Here is a 17,321-nt window from a genome sequence, read left to right as displayed (position 1 = left end):
TGTGGTGTAGTGTATGTCTGGTTGGTGTGTGTGTGGTGTATACTACACCACACACACAGCAACCTGACATACATTACAACACACACACCAACCTGACGTAGGGTCAGGTTGGCGAGTGTGGAGTAGTGTACATCAGGTTGGTGGGTAGTGTACATGTGGTGTAGTGTACGTCAGGTTGGTGTGTTGTGTGTATACTACACCACACACACCAACCTGACATACACTACACCACACCAACCTGACATACACTACAACACACACACCAACCTGACGTAGGGTCAGGTTGGCGAGTGTGGAGTAGTGCACATCAGGTTGGTGGGTAGTGTACATGTGGTGTAGTGTACGTCCGGTTGGTGTGTGTGTGGTGTATATTACACCACACACACCAACCTGACGTACACCACACACCAACCTGACATACACTACACCACACATACCAACCTGACGTAGGGTCAGGTTGGTGTGTGTGGTGTAGTGTATGTCAGGTTGGTGTGTGGTGTAGTGTACGTCAGGTTGGTGTGTGTGTGGTGTTGTGTATATTAGCCTGGTGTGGGTGAGTGCTGTAGTCGAATATCAGGATGTGGCTAGTCCACGGACGTGTGACGAATTCTGAAGCATTCATCCAAACAGTCCAGGTTTGTCGGGACACGTTTCACATTGGAAACGAGTTTCCCTTCTTATCCCCCTTTTATAACATACCCGGCACCTGTTTCTTTTTTGCCCCTCACCGGGAAAATGTTACCCTGGTACCATACGGGAACCTTGAGTTCCAGCAGTGTTGGGGCCCGCTCCTTCCTCGTCTCCAAACATCAGGGCCTTTATCACCACCTCCTGGAACTGAAGGAAGGTGTTGTTGGTCTGACCTGCACATCGTGATAGCACGTATGCGTTATACAGTGCCATTTGTACGATGTGCACAGCCAGTTTTTTATACCACACCTTCGTCTTCCGCATGGCACTATAGGGCTGGAGGACTTGATCAGAAAGATCAACTCCCCCCATGTGTTTGTTGTACCCCAGCGCACAGTCCGGTTTGTGGACCTGTGCTGTGGTACCTCGAACAGTGCTGGCCGTGGTGCCGGGACCATGGATTGTTGTCAAGAAAAAGACGTCCCTTTTGTCTTTGAACTTGACCACAAGCATGTTGCCACTACATTGGGCCCGGCTCTCACCCTTTGGGAGAACCTGCTCAATTAGTGACAAAGGGAGACCCCTCTGGTTTCTGCGCATGGTACCGCAAGCAACGGTAGCTCTGGCAGAGAGGGATTGAAAGAGTGGGATGCTTGTATAAAAGTTATCAACGTACAGATGGTAACCTTTATCAAGCAGTGGGTGGACCAAATCCCACACTATTTTCCCACTCACCCCCAGAGCAGGTGGACATTCTGGGGGCTAGATCCTGGTGTCCTTTCCTTGATAAACTCTAAAGCTGAGAGTGTACCCTGAGGTACTCTCGCAGATCTTATAGAGCTTAATCCCGTACCTCGCCCTCTTGCTGGGCAGGTACTGACGGAACTGAAGCCTCCCTTTGAAGTGGATGAGTGATTCATCCACACAAATTTCCCTTTGGGGAATGTACACTTCAGCAAACTTGTTGCTGAAGTGTTCGATGACCGGCCGAATTTTGAACAGTCTATCAAAATTCGGGTCATCGCGGGGAAGGATGTCCGTGTTGTCCCTAAAGTGGATAAATTTATGAATCGCCTCAAAACGTTTGCGACTCATAACCATGCCATATACTGGAGTAAAATATCAGTACTCCAGTATTGGCGAAGTTCTGGTTTCTTCACAATCCCCATGTGAAGGACCAGTCCCCAATATTTCAACATTTCTGCAGAGTCAACGGGACTCCAAGCAGAAAATGATGAAACTGGATTTTGGGCAAAAAATTGCAGAGCATATAAGTTTGTTTGCTCCACCATGAGACTGACGATTGACTCCGAGAAATAGCCTTTGAAAAAGTCTATTTCCCTGAGGTTGGCAGTCTCAAATTGGATTCCTGATTGGGGAATGAAATCAGGAATCCGTGGAGCAAAATTTTCAGGGACGGGGGTCCAGGTGGGGGTACTAGTGCTAGGTTGGGCATGACTAGCACTAGGTTGGGGGTTACTCACACTTGGTTGTGAGTCTTCTCCCCCGGCCTCCGACTCTTCTTCCCTGGGCTCCGGCTCTTCTTCCCTGGGCTCCGGACGATTTCTCGTCCTGCGACTTCTTGGTGGTGGCGAGTCCATGTCACTGGAGGAGGAAGAGTGGGAGGAATAGAGAAAGGTAGGGTCCTCTCCCTCACTATCAGCTTCGGAGGCAATAAAAGAATATGCCTCCTCTGCCGAGTACAGCCTTTGTGACTGGGACGAGCGGGACATTGTGTGTGCGTGCGTGTAAAAAAACTAAGCTTTATTAGTGTGCGTGTGTGTATGTGTGAGTGTTTAGTGAAACTTTCTACTGCAGGAGGGGGCTTTCAGGCGTGGGGGGCTGAGGAGATGCAGGAGCTGGCAGCAGCAGTAAGGGGAGCAATCAGCAGGGCGCGGGAGCGATCACGCGGGAGCAATCAGCAGGGCGCGGGAGCGATCACGCGGGAGCAATCAGCAGGGCGCGGGAGCGATCACGCGGGAGCGATCAGCAGGGCGCGGGAGCGATAAGTGGGGCGCGGGATGATCATGCGAAAGCGAACAGCAGGGCACGGGGGAGCTGTCAGGCGAAGGGGCCTGAGGAGACGCAGGAGCAGGCAGCAGCAGCGCGGGGGGGGGGGGTGATCAGGGTGATCACTGGGGCGGGTGATCACCGGGGGGCAGGAGGTGGCTGTCAGGTGCGGAGGAAATGTGGGGGCAGGGGAGATGTAGGAGCCTGCAGCAGGGAAGGGTGATCACTGGGCAGGGGGGTGATTTCCGGGGCGTGGGAGGGAGTGGAAGTCGGGAGGGGAGAATCGGACGGCAGGGGGAGCGGGAGGCAGAGAGGGTGAGTACCGGAAGGCGGACAGGCGGCGATCAGCGGACCGGAAGGAGGACAGGCGACAATCAGCGGGGCACGGGGGAGCTGTCAGGCGAAGGGGCCTGAGGAGATGCAGGAGGTGGCAGCAGCAGTGTGGGGGTGATCAGGGGGGCAGGGGGTGATCAGAGTGATCACTGGGGTGGGTGATCACGGGGGGGGCAGAAGGTGGATGTCAGGAGCGGGGGGGAAGGAGGGGGCAGGGGAGATGTAGGAGCCTGCAGCAAGGAAGGGTGATCACTGGGCAGGGGGCTGATTTCTGGGGTGTGGGAGGGAGTGGAGGGGTTAACGGATGGCAGGGGGGGATCGGACGGTTGGGGGGAGCGGGAGGCAGAGGGGGGAGTACCAGAAGGCGGACAGGCGGCGATCAGTGGATGGGAAGCCGAACAGGTGGCGATCAGTGGGGCACGGGGGAGCAGTCAAGCGAAGGGGCCTGAGGTAATGCAGGAGCCAGCAGCAGCAGGGGGGGATGATCAGGGGGGCAGGGGGTGATCAGAGTGATCACTGGGGTGGGTGATCACGGAGAGGGGGGCGGGGGGTCAGAGGGTGGCTGTCAGGAGCGGGGGGGGGGGAAGGAGGGGGCAGGGGAGATGTAGGAGCCTGGGTGATCACTGGGCAGGGGGCTGATTTCTGGGGCGTGGGAGGGAGTGCAGGGGTTAACGGACGGCGGGGGGAATCGGATGGTGGGGGGAGAGGGAGGCAGAGGGGGGAGTACCGGAAGGCGGCAGCAGCGGCGATCAGGCAGCAGGGGCGATCAAGCGGCGGTCAGGCAGCGGCGGCGATCAGGCAGCGGGCGGCGATCAGGCAGTGGCGGCGGCGGGTGCGGCATGTAGGGACCTCACTCTCCAGCTTCCACGGAAGGGATGAAGCTGGAGAGTGATGTCAGACATGTTTCACTCCGCCCCTCCACCGCTGATTGGAGTGAAAGCGTCACATGGACGCTTTCTCCAATCAGAGCTGGAGGGGGGGTGAAACAGAGGGCACAGGAGCGATCGTGACCACGGGGGGGCGAAGCCACCCCCCCTGGGGTCAACTAGAGGTCTTCACGTACCTGCGGCTCGGGTGACATTTCATTGACCCCGGTCACCCGACCCGCAGGAACGCGATCAAACCATGACGCATATGCTGCGTCATGGGTCGGAATGGCATCGACTTTCATGACGCAGCGTATGCGTCAAAGGTTGGGAAGGGGTTAAAGGAGAGATTGGCTATGCTCATACCTTCTGATAACAAGAACGGAGTTTTACACTGGGCATTAAAGGGACTCTGTCACCTGAATTTGGAGGGAACAATTTTCAGTCATAGGGGCGGGGTTTTCGGGTGTTTGATTCATCCTTTCCTTACTCGCTAGCTGCATGCTGGCTGCAATATTGGATTGAAGTTCATTCTCTGTCCTCTGTAGTGCAATCTTGCCTTGCGCAGGCATGTACTATGGAGGACAGAGAATGAACTTCAATCCAATATTGCAGCCAGCGGGTAAGGAAAGGGTGAATCAAACACCCAAAAACCCCACCCCTATGGCTGAAAATTGTTCCCTCCAAATTCAGGTGACAGAGTCCCTTTAAGGACCAAGTTTAGGTCCCAAGGAGGAGTTGATTTTCTTACAAGTAGTCTCATTCTTTGTGTGGCCCTGCAAAATCTTGCTATCCAAGGAGGAGAGGCTATTATTATTATTATTTATTTATATAGCACCATTAATTCCATGGTGCTGTACATGAGAAAGGGGTTACAGACAGGGTTATAGATATCGTTTACATTAAACAGGTTTACAGTGACAGACTGGTACAGAGGGGAGAGAACCCTGTCCTTGCGGACTTACATTCTATGGGATAGTGGGGAAGAGACAGAATGTAGGGGTGAGGCGGCGGCTCTGGCGGTGGTGAGGCGGCAGCTCTAGGTGTGGTGAGGCAGTGGCTTTGGCGGTGGGGAGGCGGCGGCATGTTTATTGTAGGCTGTAGGCTTTACTGAAGAGATGGGTTTCCAGGTTCCGTCTGAAGGATCCGAGGGTGGTGGATAATCGGACGTGTTGAGGCATGGAATTCCAGAGGATGGGGGATATTCGGTAGAAATCTTGGAGGCGGTTGTGTGAGGAACGAATAAGTGTAGAGGAGAGTAAGAGGTCTCGGGAGGATTGAAGATTATGTGAGGGAAGATATTGGGAGATTAGTTCAGAGATATAGGGAGGGGACAGGTTGTGGATGGCTTGGTAGATCAGTGTTAGTAGCTTGAACTGGATTCGTTGGGGAATTTGGAGCCAGTGGAGGGATTTGCAGAGGGGAGAAGCGAGGAGAGAGGTGGATTAGCCGAGCAGCAGAGTTGAGGACAGACTGGAGTGGTGCAAGAGAGTTAGCTGGGAGGCCGCAGAGGAGGGTGTTGCAGTAATCGAGGCGGGAGATGATGAGAGCATGCACAAGAGTTTTGGTAGATTGTGGGCTGAGGAAGGAACGGATTCTGGCAATATTTTTGAGTTGGAGGTGACAGGAGGATGCAAAAGCTTGGACGTGAGGTTTGAAGGACAGGGCAGAGTCGAGAGTTACCCCGAGGCAGCGGATTTCAGGTGCGGGAGAGAGCGTGATGCAGTTTACCATAATAGATAGATCAGGTAGGGGAGATACGTGAGGTGGGGGAAAGATGATGAATTCGGTTTTGTCTACATTGAGTTTTAGGAAGCGAGAGGTGAAGAAGGAGGATATGGCTGACAGACACTTCAGGATTCTGGACAGCAGGGAGGTGACATCTGGGCCAGAGAAGTAGATCTGAGTGTCATTAGCATACAGGTGGTACTGGAAACCATGGGACTTTATGAGTTGTCCTAGGCCAAGGGTATAGATGGAAAAAAGTAGGGGCCCTAGGACAGAGCCTTGAGGGACTCCAACAGAGAGAGGGTGGGATGAGGAGGTAGTGTGGGAGTGGGAAACGCTAAATGTGCGGTTGGACAGGTATGAGGCAATCCAGGACAGGGCAAGGTCTTTGATGCCAAGGGAAGAAAGAATCTGTAGCAGTAGGCAGTGATCGACTGCGTCGAAAGCAGAGGACAGGTCAAGAAGGAGGAAGATGGAGAACTGTCTGTTAGCTTTGGCTGTGACTAAGTCATTAGTAATTTTTGTCAGGGCAGTTTTGGTGGAGTGGTGGGGGCAAAAGCCAGATTGGAGGTTGTCAAGGAGAGAGTTCGATGAGAGGTGGGAGGAAAGTTGAGCATGGACATGCTGCTCAAGGAGTTTTGAAGCAAACGGGAGCAGTGATATGGGGCGATAGCTGGGCACAGCAGTGGGGTCAAGGTTAGTTTTTTTGAGGATGGGTGTGATGGTGGCATGTTTGAAGGCAGAGGGGAAGGTACCAGAAGAGAGCTATAGGCTGAAGAGATGGGTTAGGGCTGGAATGAGCGTGTTAGTGAGGTTGGGGATCAGGTGGGAAGGGATGGGGTCAAGTGCGCAGGTGGTGAGGTGTGATTTGGAAAAGAGGAGAGAGGCTAGTGACATATCAAAAAAGACACTAAGTGCTGCAATCTGTACTTTTAAAGTGCTAGGTCGGAGGCCTTTCTCAAAACCGAGTTGCAGGAAGTCGAGGATTCTGGGGATGTTGGGTTTTGAAGTATCCACAGGAACCTCTCCCAGAAAGGAACAATAATGCTTCCAGATCTTGTTATAAATCGCTGAAGTCACCGGCTTTCTGCTTGCCTGGAGTGTGGTAATGACATCCTCTGACAGGCCTCTGGATCTTAGGGTTCGCCGTTCAGGATCCAAGCAGATAGGTGTAGAGAGTCTGGGTCTTTGTGGAACACCAGCCCCTGTAGTAGAAGGTCTTGCCTGTTCGGTAGTAAGATTGGTCTCTCTGCTGACATTCTGGATAGTAGAGAGACCTAGCTCCAAAAAGGAACCACCAGGATTACGGTTGCTCTCGTATCTTCCCGAATGTCTTCGGTATCAGAGGAAGAGGCGGAAATGTGTACAGGAGACCTTCTCCCCAATACTGAGATAAGGCGTTTACTCCTGTGGCTCCATCTAGAGGATTGAGAGAGAAAAATGCTCTTGTATTCGTATGTGACCTGGTGGCAAAAAGATCTACCTGAGGTGTTCCCCACTGGTGGCACAGACTGCTGAATATTTCTGGGTTCAGTTCCCATTCTCCGGGATGTACAGGCGTTCTGCTCAAGAAGTCTGCTACCTGATTTTTGGCGCCTTCCAGGTGAACTGCCGAGATGGATTTGACAGATTTCTCTGCCCATTTGAAGATCTGGTCTGCTAGGTGTTGCAGCGGTGGATGTTTCGGAACTCCTTGGTGTCTTAGAAATGCCACTGCTGTCACATTGTTGGACAGTATCCTTACGTGTCTGTCTTTGACCTGTGACTGGGCTTGATATAACACCTTCCAGATCGCATACAGCTCCCTAAAATTTGACGACCTTGCAGCAATCTGAGGACTCCATTCTCCCTGGTAATATGTCCTTTCTATATGTCCGCCCCATCCGAATTGACTGGCGTCTGTGGTAACAGTGACACAGGGATCGAGGACCCATGGAACCCCCTCTTTTAGGTTCTTTGGTGTGGTCCACCAGGTTAGGGATTTCTTTCCTGATGGAGAAACAATCATCTTCCTGTCCAGGGAGTCCTGTCTCCTGTTCCAAGATTTCAAAATCTCTCTCTGCAACCCCCGCGAGTGGAATTGGCTCCATTTCACACAGGGTATGCATGCCGTCATTAAGCCCAGAATCCTCATTGCCTCTCCTATGGAGGGGGTACTCCATCTGAATTGGTGTATGTGCCTGATCAAGGCCTCCTGTCTGTCTTCTGGTAAGAAAGATATTCTAGCGTTGGAGTCTAATATGACCCCCAAAAATTTCATTCTGGAATTTGGGACCAGGCATAATTTTTTCCAATTCACAATCCACCCCAGGTCCTGTAGAATGGAGAGTGCGAAGCTGCAGTCTCTCTCAAGAAGTTTCTCCGACCTTGCCATTATCAGAAAGTCATCCAGATATGGCACTATGGCAATATTCTGGTTCCTTAGATAGGCTACTACTTCTGACATTAGTTTGGTAAATATTCTGGGTGCCGAAGCAAGCCCGAAGGGGAGACATCGGAACTGGAAGTGATACATTACTCCTTTGTTCAATAGGGCGAATCTCAGAAACTTTTGGTAGGAAGCGTGTATTGGGACATGGTAGTATGCATTCCTTAAATCTAAGGTGCACATCACCATGTCTTTGTCTACGAGAGGCGTTGTGGACCTTATGGAATCCATTCTGAATCTTTTGTACCGGACCCACCTGTTTAAGGGTTTTAAATTTATGATCGTTCGGGAGTCCCCTGAAGGTTTTTTTTTTAAATTGAAAACAAGTGAGAATAATGGCCCTTGCCTCTTTCTGAGATGGGTACCGGGATGACTGCGTCTAACTCTGACAACTCCTGGATGTTTGTCCACATAGAGGAGTCTGAGAGCGGACAGGGTCGGGTTACTACAACTCTTTCTGGGGGACGGTTGGAGAACTCTAGTTTGTACCCCTGAGCAATTACCTGCAGAATCCAAGGATTTTGGGATATTTTCTGCCAACCCCCTAGAAATTTTTGTAACCGATCTCCTACCTTGATGTCATTTATATGGCTCTCCTGCACCTGTACTTGGGAAGATGGAGTCTCTACCCTTTCCACCCTTAGGATAAGACCACCTCCCAGTCTTCCTTTCCCCCTGTAGTCTGTCTTCTAACCAGGTCGGGATCTACGAAAGGGCTGGAATTTTTTTGTGTTCTCCTCAGGGAACCCCTTCTTTTTATCTGAGGCTTTTTCTAAAATGTCATCTAGAATAGGCCCAAGTACTTTATTCCCTGAGAATGGGATTCCGCACAGTTTATTTTTTGATTGGATATCCCCTGACCAAGTCTTTAGCCAGATAGCCCTTCTGGCTGCATTGGACAAGGACTCGCTTCTGGCGGCGAAGCGTACAGATTCTGCTGAAGCGTCCGCCATAAAGTCTGTTGCGAGTTTAAGTAACGGAAGAGATTTGAGAATAACATCTATGGAAGTCTTAGCTTTGAGATGTTCCTCCAAATCATCTATCCATAAATGCATGGACCGGGCTACTGATGTTGCAGCTATATTGGTCCGTATTATTGCTGCCAAGGATTCCTAAGTTCTCCTGAGCAGTCCATCTGCTTTGTGATCCATTGGATCTTTTAAAGCGGAGGAATATTCAAATGTAATTGAGGTCTTCTTCGCCACCTTTGCCAATGGAACATCAATCTTGGGAACTCCATCCCACACTTTAATGTCCTCTGGATTATAAGGTAAACGGAGTCTGAAGTCTCTAGGTACCACTAGTCTCTTCTCCGCTTCCTGCCATTCTTCCAGAATCATGGAACGGATATGATTGTTGACTGGAAAAACCTTTGTGACTTGAGCATGTAAACCGCCAAACATTTCATCCTGGATCGAGGTCTCCGCTGGCGTGTCCTGTAAATGCATGGTGTTATGAACTGCATGAAGAAGCTCATCCGTATCTGCCGCCGAGAAGAGATATCTCTTCCCTCTGCCCAATGATTCGTCTCTTCCTTCCTGGTCTGATTCTTCCGAATTGTCTTCTTCGGAAGAAGGACTAGACTCTCTTGGCCTTTTCCGTGATGTTTGCGGTTCTGACTGACTTGTCTGGGGAAGATTCAGGCTTGAGATGGATGCCTGAACCTCCTGCCGAATTATTCTTCTCATACTGGTTAATAACGCAGTCTGTTCATCACCCACAATCTTAGATGTGCACGACTTGCATAGTGGCTTCCGCCAATTTTCTGGGAATTTTGCAGCACATATCGGGCATTTACTTTTCCCAGATTTTTTCCTTTCAGGTGCGGGGATGGGAGGCTCTGCCTATAAAACATATAGATATCCCATAGATAGGGAAGAAGGAGGAGGGGTGAGCATTGTGGTATAGCTTAGTATAGCCCACTCATGTGCCCCTGAAGCTGGTCAGTCCCCTCACTGTTTTTTGCCTCATTTATTCATTTTTTTACGGTGAAGGGGTTAGAGGGGGTCGATACGGTCACAGTGATACCAAATGTGTACTTTTGTTTACTGCTTTATTTACCGTATATACTCGAGTATAAGCCGAGATTTTCAGCCCATTTTCTTGGGCTGAAAGTCCCCCTCTCGGCTTAGGTCGGCAGGGGAGGGGGAGCGGGGGCTGTAATTTTACTCACATACTCCTGGCGCAGTCCCTGCAGGTCCCTGGTTCCCCGGCGCCGCAGCTTCTTCCTGTACTGAGCGGTCACATGGTACCGCTCAATACAGTAATGAATATGCGGCTCCACTTCCCATAGGGGTACAGCCGCATATTCATTACTGTAATGAGCGGTAACGGTGACGGCTCAACGCTGGAAGAAGCTGCGGTCCCGGGGAACCAGGGACCGCGCCAGAAGCAGATTAGTATAATGGGGTGGGGGTGCACTGCGCGAGTCACCTTTCCTCGTTCCGGTGCCGCTCCGTCTTCAGCGTCTTCTGCAGTGACGCTCAGGTCAAAGGGCGCGGCGAAGTGGTTAGTGCGCGCCCTCTGCCTTAACGTCAGTGCTGAAGACGGAGTGGCACCGGAACAAGGAAAGGTGAATATGGCAAGTGCAGGGGGCCTTAGCGACGAGGGGCGAGTATGTGATTTTTTTTATCGTAGCAACAGCAAATGGAGCAAGTGTCTGTATAGAGCATCTTATGGGGCCATAATTAACGTTTATGCAGCATTATATGGGGCAAGTGTCTATATGGAGTGTCTTATGAGGCCATAATCAACGTTTGTGCAGCACTGTATGGGGCAAATGTGCGAGTCTATGGATCATCTTATAGGGCCATTATTAACCTTTATGCAGGATTATATTGGGCATATTTTAATATGGAGCATCTTATGGGGCCCATCATAAACTTTATGGAGCATTATATGGGGCTCTTGATTCAATATCAATATTCAAAAACACAACCTACTGTTGTCTCAATTTTACTTTTATTGGTATCTATTTTTACTTTTGACATTTACCGGTAGCTGCTGCATTTCCCACCCTAGGCTTATACTCAAGTCACTAAGTTATCCCAGTTTTTTGCGGCAAAATTAGGGGGGGTCGGCTTATACTCGAGTATATACAGTACATATATAAACACATTTATTGGACAAATATTTGTTTTTTTTTCTTTTTTGGGGATTTAAAAAAAAAAAATGTTTTTTCACTTTTTTTTTTTCTTTTTACCCATTTAACCCATTCCCTGTGCGACTCTCCTCTATGTTGCTGTCACTACCGACAGCAGAATCAGAGGGGTTAAATGCCCATGATCGGTGCTAGTACTGATTGTGGACTTTGCTGTGGGGTGTCAGCTCTCACACAGAGCTGACAACCGCACCAAATTGCCGTGGCGCTTAGCGTGAGGCCATGCAATTGGTACACTGAACCTATACTGCTGTTTGCAGGAACGTAACTCTTGCAGAACAGCACATGTACTGCGCATTTAGGAAAGGGGTTAAATTTTATATATTTAATCTGGAAAGGTAGGCAGTGTTTATAAAAAAAAAAATCTGGGAACAAAACAATAAGGTAGATACAATCACATAGGATAAAAGAGATACTAAAGAAAGTTACTAAACCTGATGTCTTGGATAAGGCTCAGAGCTCAGCAGAGGGTTCTACCCCTTTAGAAAACAGACAGAACCCACAACAAGCTGAACCTTCCAGGACTGACAGATGACTAACCTAAATTCTGCTTTTTATTAGAACAAAGTTATGCCCACATATCGCCCCTTGGTGACCTCATGGCTGGCTGTGGGATGTGTTTGGGATCTCATGAAGGTCTAAAAGACCTAACTTTCAGAATATCTTCACCCCTGAAGGTCCCAGGTGGTAGATATTGGCGTCATGCTTCTTATTGTATTTTTACCTGTCTATAGAGATAAAACATGACCTGGATAGCATCATCCATCGGAAAGGACGTTAATGAACACAGACATAAACAGGATGAATAAAGGGAAAAATATAAAGAGAAGCAATAATATCCCGACAACCTGAAATCACTGTGCTGTGTATGCAAGAACGTCCACGGGCACGCTCATCCCAAGTCACAACAATAGTCAGCGAGCGCACAGGTGTAAATACTAAATACAGGAGTTTATGACTATACTCAGTGAGCGCACAAGTCACGTACAAAGGAAAAACTTCTGGGTGCACATATTGCTCTACCAAATAATCCCTGAGCCCCTAATGTGCAGACAGTCCCGCTGCCCCTCAGGATGAGGTCCTGTCCCCTCTATCACACAGTCCCTGCTCCCCCATTACCGCTCACCAGTGCAGACTTCTCCCTTCAGCTCTTACATGTGGAGGCGGCTGTACCCTAATGTGCAGAGTCCCGGTGCCCCCCAGGACTGAGTCCTGTCCCCTCTATCACACAGTCCCTGCTCCCCCATTACCGCTCACCAGTGCAGACTTCTCCCTTCAGCTCTTACATGTGGAGCCGGCTGTATCCTAATGTGCAGAGTCCCGGTGCCCCCCAGGCCTGAGTCCTGTCCCCTCTATCACACAGTCCCTGCTCCCCCATTACCGCTCACCAGTGCAGACTTCTCCCCTCAGCTCTTACATGTGGAGCCGGCTGTACCCTAATGTGCAGAGTCCCGGTGCCCCCCAGGACTGAGTCCTGTCCCCTCTATCACACAGTCCCTGCTCCCCCATTACCACTCACCAGTGCAGACTTCTCCCTTCAGCTCTTACATGTGGAGCCGGCTGTACCCCAATGTGCAGAGTCCCAGTGCCCACCGGGACTGAGTCCTGTCCCCTCTATCACACAGTCCTGCTCCCCCATTACCGCTCACCAGTGCAGACTTCTCCCTTCAGCTCTTACATGTGGAGCCGGCTGTACCCTAATGTGCAGAGTCCCGGTGCCCCCCAGGACTGAGTCCTGTCCCCTCTATCACACAGTCCCTGCTCCCCCATTACCACTCACCAGTGCAGACTTCTCCCTTCAGCTCTTACATGTGGAGCTGTACCCTAATGTGCAGAGTCCCAGTGCCCCCCAGGACTGAGTCCTGTCCCCTCTATCACACAGTCCCTGCTCCCCCATTACCGCTCACCAGTGCAGACTTCTTCCTTCAGCTCTTACATGTGGAGCCGGCTGTACCCTAATGTGCAGAGTCCCGGTGCCCCCCAGGACTGAGTCCTGTCCCCTCTATCACACAGTCCCTGCTCCCCCATTACCGCTCACCAGTGCAGACTTCTCCCTTCAGCTCTTACATGTGGAGCCGGCTGTACCCTAATGTGCAGAGTCCCGGTGCCCCCCAGGACTGAGTCCTGTCCCCTCTATCACACAGTCCCTGCTTCCCCATTACCGCTCACCAGTGCAGACTTCTCCCTTCAGCTCTTACATGTGGGGACGGATGTACCCTAATGTGCAGAGTTCCGGTGCCCCCCAGGACTGAGTCCTGTCCCCTCTATCACACAGTCCCTGCTCCCCCATTACCGCTCACCAGTGCAGACTTCTCCCTTCAGCTCTTACATGTGGGGACGGCTGTACCCTAATGTGCAGAGTTCCGGTGCCCCCCAGGACTGAGTCCTGTCCCCTCTATCACACACTCCCTGCCCCCCCATTACCGCTCACCAGTGCAGACTTCTCCCTTCAGCTCTTACATGTGGAGCCGGCTGTACCCTAATGTGCAGAGTCCCGGTGCCCCCCAGGACTGAGTCCTGTCCCCTCTATCACACAGTCCCTGCTCCCCCATTACCGCTCACCAGTGCAGACTTCTCCCTTCAGCTCTTACATGTGGAGCCGGCTGTACCCTAATGTGCAGAGTCCCGGTGCCCCCAGGACTGAGTCCTGTCCCCTCTATCACACAGTCCCTGCTCCCCCATTACCGCTCACCAGTGCAGACTTCTCCCTTCAGCTCTTAGTTGTGGAGCCGGCTGTACCCTAATGTGCAGAGTCCCGGTGCCCCCCAGGACTGAGTCCTGTCCCCTCTATCACACAGTCCCTGCTCCCCCATTACCACTCACCAGTGCAGACTTCTCCCTTCAGCTCTTACATGTGGAGCCGGCTGTACCCTAATGTGCAGAGCCCCGGTGCCCCCCAGGACTGAGTCCTGTCCCCTCTATCACACAGTCCCTGCTCCCCCATTACCGCTCACCAGTGCAGACTTCTCCCTTCAGCTCTTACATGTGGAGCCGGCTGTACCCTAATGTGCAGAGTCTCGGTGCCCCCCAGGACTGAGTCCTGTCTCCTCTATCACACAGTCCCTGCTCCCCCATTACCGCTCACCAGTGCAGACTTCTCCCTTCAGCTCTTACATGTGGAGCCGGCTGTACCCTAATGTGCAGAGTCCCGGTGCCCCCCAGGACTGAGTCCTGTCTCCTCTATCACACAGTCCCTGTTCCCCATTACCACTCACCAGTGCAGACTTCTCCCTTCAGCTCTTACATGTGGAGCCGGCTGTACCCTAATGTGCAGAGTCTCGGTGCCCCCCAGGACTGAGTCCTGTCTCCTCTATCACACAGTCCCTGCTCCCCCATTACCGCTCACCAGTGCAGACTTCTCCCTTCAGCTCTTACATGTGGAGCCGGCTGTACCCTAATGTGCAGAGTCCCGGTGCCCCCCAGGACTGAGTCCTGTCCCCTCTATCACACAGTCCCTGCTCCGCCATTACCGCTCACCAGTGCAGACTTCTCCCTTCAGCTCTTACATGTGGAGCCGGCTGTATCCTAATGTGCAGAGCCCCGGTGCCCCCCAGGACTGAGTCCTGTCCCCTCTATCACACAGTCCCTGCCCCCCATTACCGCTCACCAGTGCAGACTTCTCCCCTCAGCTCTTACATGTGGAGCCGGCTGTACCCTAATGTGCAGAGTCCCGATGCCCCCCAGGACTGAGTCCTGTCCCCTCTATCACACAGTCCCTGCTCCCCATTACCGCTCACCAGTGCAGACTTCTCCCTTCAGCTCTTACATGTGGAGCCGGCTGTACCCTAATGTGCAGAGCCCCGGTGCCCCCCAGGACTGAGTCCTGTCCCCTCTATCACACAGTCCCTGCTCCCCCATTACCGCTCACCAGTGCAGACTTCTCCCTTCAGCTCTTACATGTGGAGCCGGCTGTACCCTAATGTGCAGAGCCCCGGTGCCCCCCAGGACTGAGTCCTGTCCCCTCTATCACACAGTCCCTGCTCCCCATTACCACTCACCAGTGCAGACTTCTCCCTTCAGCTCTTACATGTGGAGCCGGCTGTACCCTAATGTGCAGAGTCTCGGTGCCCCCCAGGACTGAGTCCTGTCTCCTCTATCACACAGTCCCTGCTCCCCCATTACCGCTCACCAGTGCAGACTTCTCCCTTCAGCTCTTACATGTGGAGCCGGCTGTACCCTAATGTGCAGAGTCCCGGTGCCCCCCAGGACTGAGTCCTGTCCCCTCTATCACACAGTCCCTGCTCCGCCATTACCGCTCACCAGTGCAGACTTCTCCCTTCAGCTCTTACATGTGGAGCCGGCTGTACCCTAATGTGCAGAGTCCCGGTGCCCCCCAGGACTGAGTCCTGTCCCCTCTATCACACAGTCCCTGCTCCCCCATTACCGCTCACCAGTGCAGACTTCTCCCTTCAGCTCTTACATGTGGAGCCGGCTGTACCCTAATGTGCAGAGCCCCGGTGCCCCCCAGGACTGAGTCCTGTCCCCTCTATCACACAGTCCCTGCTCCCCCATTACTGATCACCAGTGCAGACTTCTCCCTTCAGCTCTTACATGTGGAGCCGGTTGTACCCTAATGTGCAGAGTCTCGGTGCCCCCCAGGACTGAGTCCTGTCTCCTCTATCACACAGTCCCTGCTCCCCCATTACCGCTCACCAGTGCAGACTTCTCCCTTCAGCTCTTACATGTGGAGCCGGTTGTACCCTAATGTGCAGAGTCTCGGTGCCCCCCAGGACTGAGTCCTGTCTCCTCTATCACACAGTCCCTGCTCCCCCATTACCGCTCACCAGTGCAGACTTCTCCCTTCAGCTCTTACATGTGGAGCCGGCTGTACCCTAATGTGCAGAGTCCCGGTGCCCCCCAGGACTGAGTCCTGTCCCCTCTATCACACAGTCCCTGCTCCCCCATTACCGCTCACCAGTGCAGACTTCTCCCTTCAGCTCTTACATGTGGAGCTGTACCCTAATGTGCAGAGTCCCGGTGCCCCCCAGGACTGAGTCCTGTCTCCTCTATCACACAGTCCCTGCCCCCCCATTACCGCTCACCAGTGCAGACTTCTCCCTCCAGCTCTTACATGTGGAGCCGGCTGTACCCTAATGTGCAGAGTCCCGGTGCCCCCCAGGACTGAGTCCTGTCCCCTCTATCACACAGTCCCTGCTCCCCCATTACCGCTCACCAGTGCAGACTTCTCCCTTCAGCTCTTACATGTGGAGCCGGCTGTACCCTAATGTGCAGAGTCCCGGTGCCCCCCAGGACTGAGTCCTGTCCCCACTATCACACAGTCCTGCTCCCCATTACCGCTCACCAGTGCAGACTTCTCCCTTCAGCTCGCTGCTTCCTAGTACAAGCCCCCATCTTGCTCCTCCCCCCATGTGACTGATCACATGACTGTGACATCATCACAGGTCCTGGAAGCAGAGCTCCAGAATAGAGAGAGGGAGATTCTCTGCTCACCACCTGGTAAATGTTTCTTCCCCTCTAGCGCCCCCTGTGGCCACAGACATTTCCCTCTTCTTTCTGCCCCACCAGGAGGAGATGTCAGAGGGGACATGAGGGCAGTGAGGGGCATTCAGCAGACCCCCGAGACTGCAGGGCAGAGACCCAAATCCAGGACTGTCCGCTGTATCCAGGACGGTTGGGATCTATGGAGATATTTGTGTTCATCATTCACAGTCGGAGCAGATAGAACTTTCTCATGTTCCAGAATCTTCTCTATACGACATCTGGCTTTCTGTGTCTGTAAGGCCGTGTTCACACGGTGCAGAAATAATGTTTTGTTTTCTGCAGGATCCGGACCGAACCACGTAATAACAATCTCCTCTGATTATTACTGAACTTTTAATGTATTTTCCCTGTTATTTGAAGCAGTTTTGCTGCAGAAGTGAAGCCGCGTTATTAATGTGTTTTTATACCGCAAGAGCACAAGAAGAGGATTCAGAGATCCTCCAAAAAATAGAAAAAACAGCAGCAAAACCAGTGGTGTCTGTTCACATGGGGTGCATTTGGATAGCGCTGGGCAGCCCGCCTGATCTAATAGAAGGGTGTCACTACTAGGCTTGCCTGGATGCTGTGCATCTCCATTGTGTGAACAGCGCCACATACAAGTCTTTTATGTGTAGCATTGTGCCAAGCAGCCACCCCCTCCATTAGTTTGGTAGGTTGAGAGGCT

General features: G+C 52.1%; 1 protein-coding gene across 1 annotated transcript in view; it reads right to left on the bottom strand.

Moving 5' to 3' along the window:
- Positions 1-16,497, bottom strand: part of LOC138666984 (zinc finger protein 665-like) — a 110,815-nt gene extending 94,318 nt beyond the window's left edge. The window contains exon 1 of the mRNA XM_069755192.1: positions 16,458-16,497. The gene's annotated coding sequence lies outside the window, so the exon portion shown is untranslated. The remainder of the gene's footprint in view (positions 1-16,457) is intronic.
- Positions 16,498-17,321: the final 824 nt, after the last annotated feature.

The sequence above is a fragment of the Ranitomeya imitator genome, chromosome 2, assembly GCF_032444005.1.
Source record: "Ranitomeya imitator isolate aRanImi1 chromosome 2, aRanImi1.pri, whole genome shotgun sequence".
NCBI classification, from domain to species: domain Eukaryota; kingdom Metazoa; phylum Chordata; class Amphibia; order Anura; family Dendrobatidae; genus Ranitomeya; species Ranitomeya imitator.
Note: the sequence above shows the minus strand (reverse complement) of the source record. Positions and strands in the feature narration are given on the sequence as shown.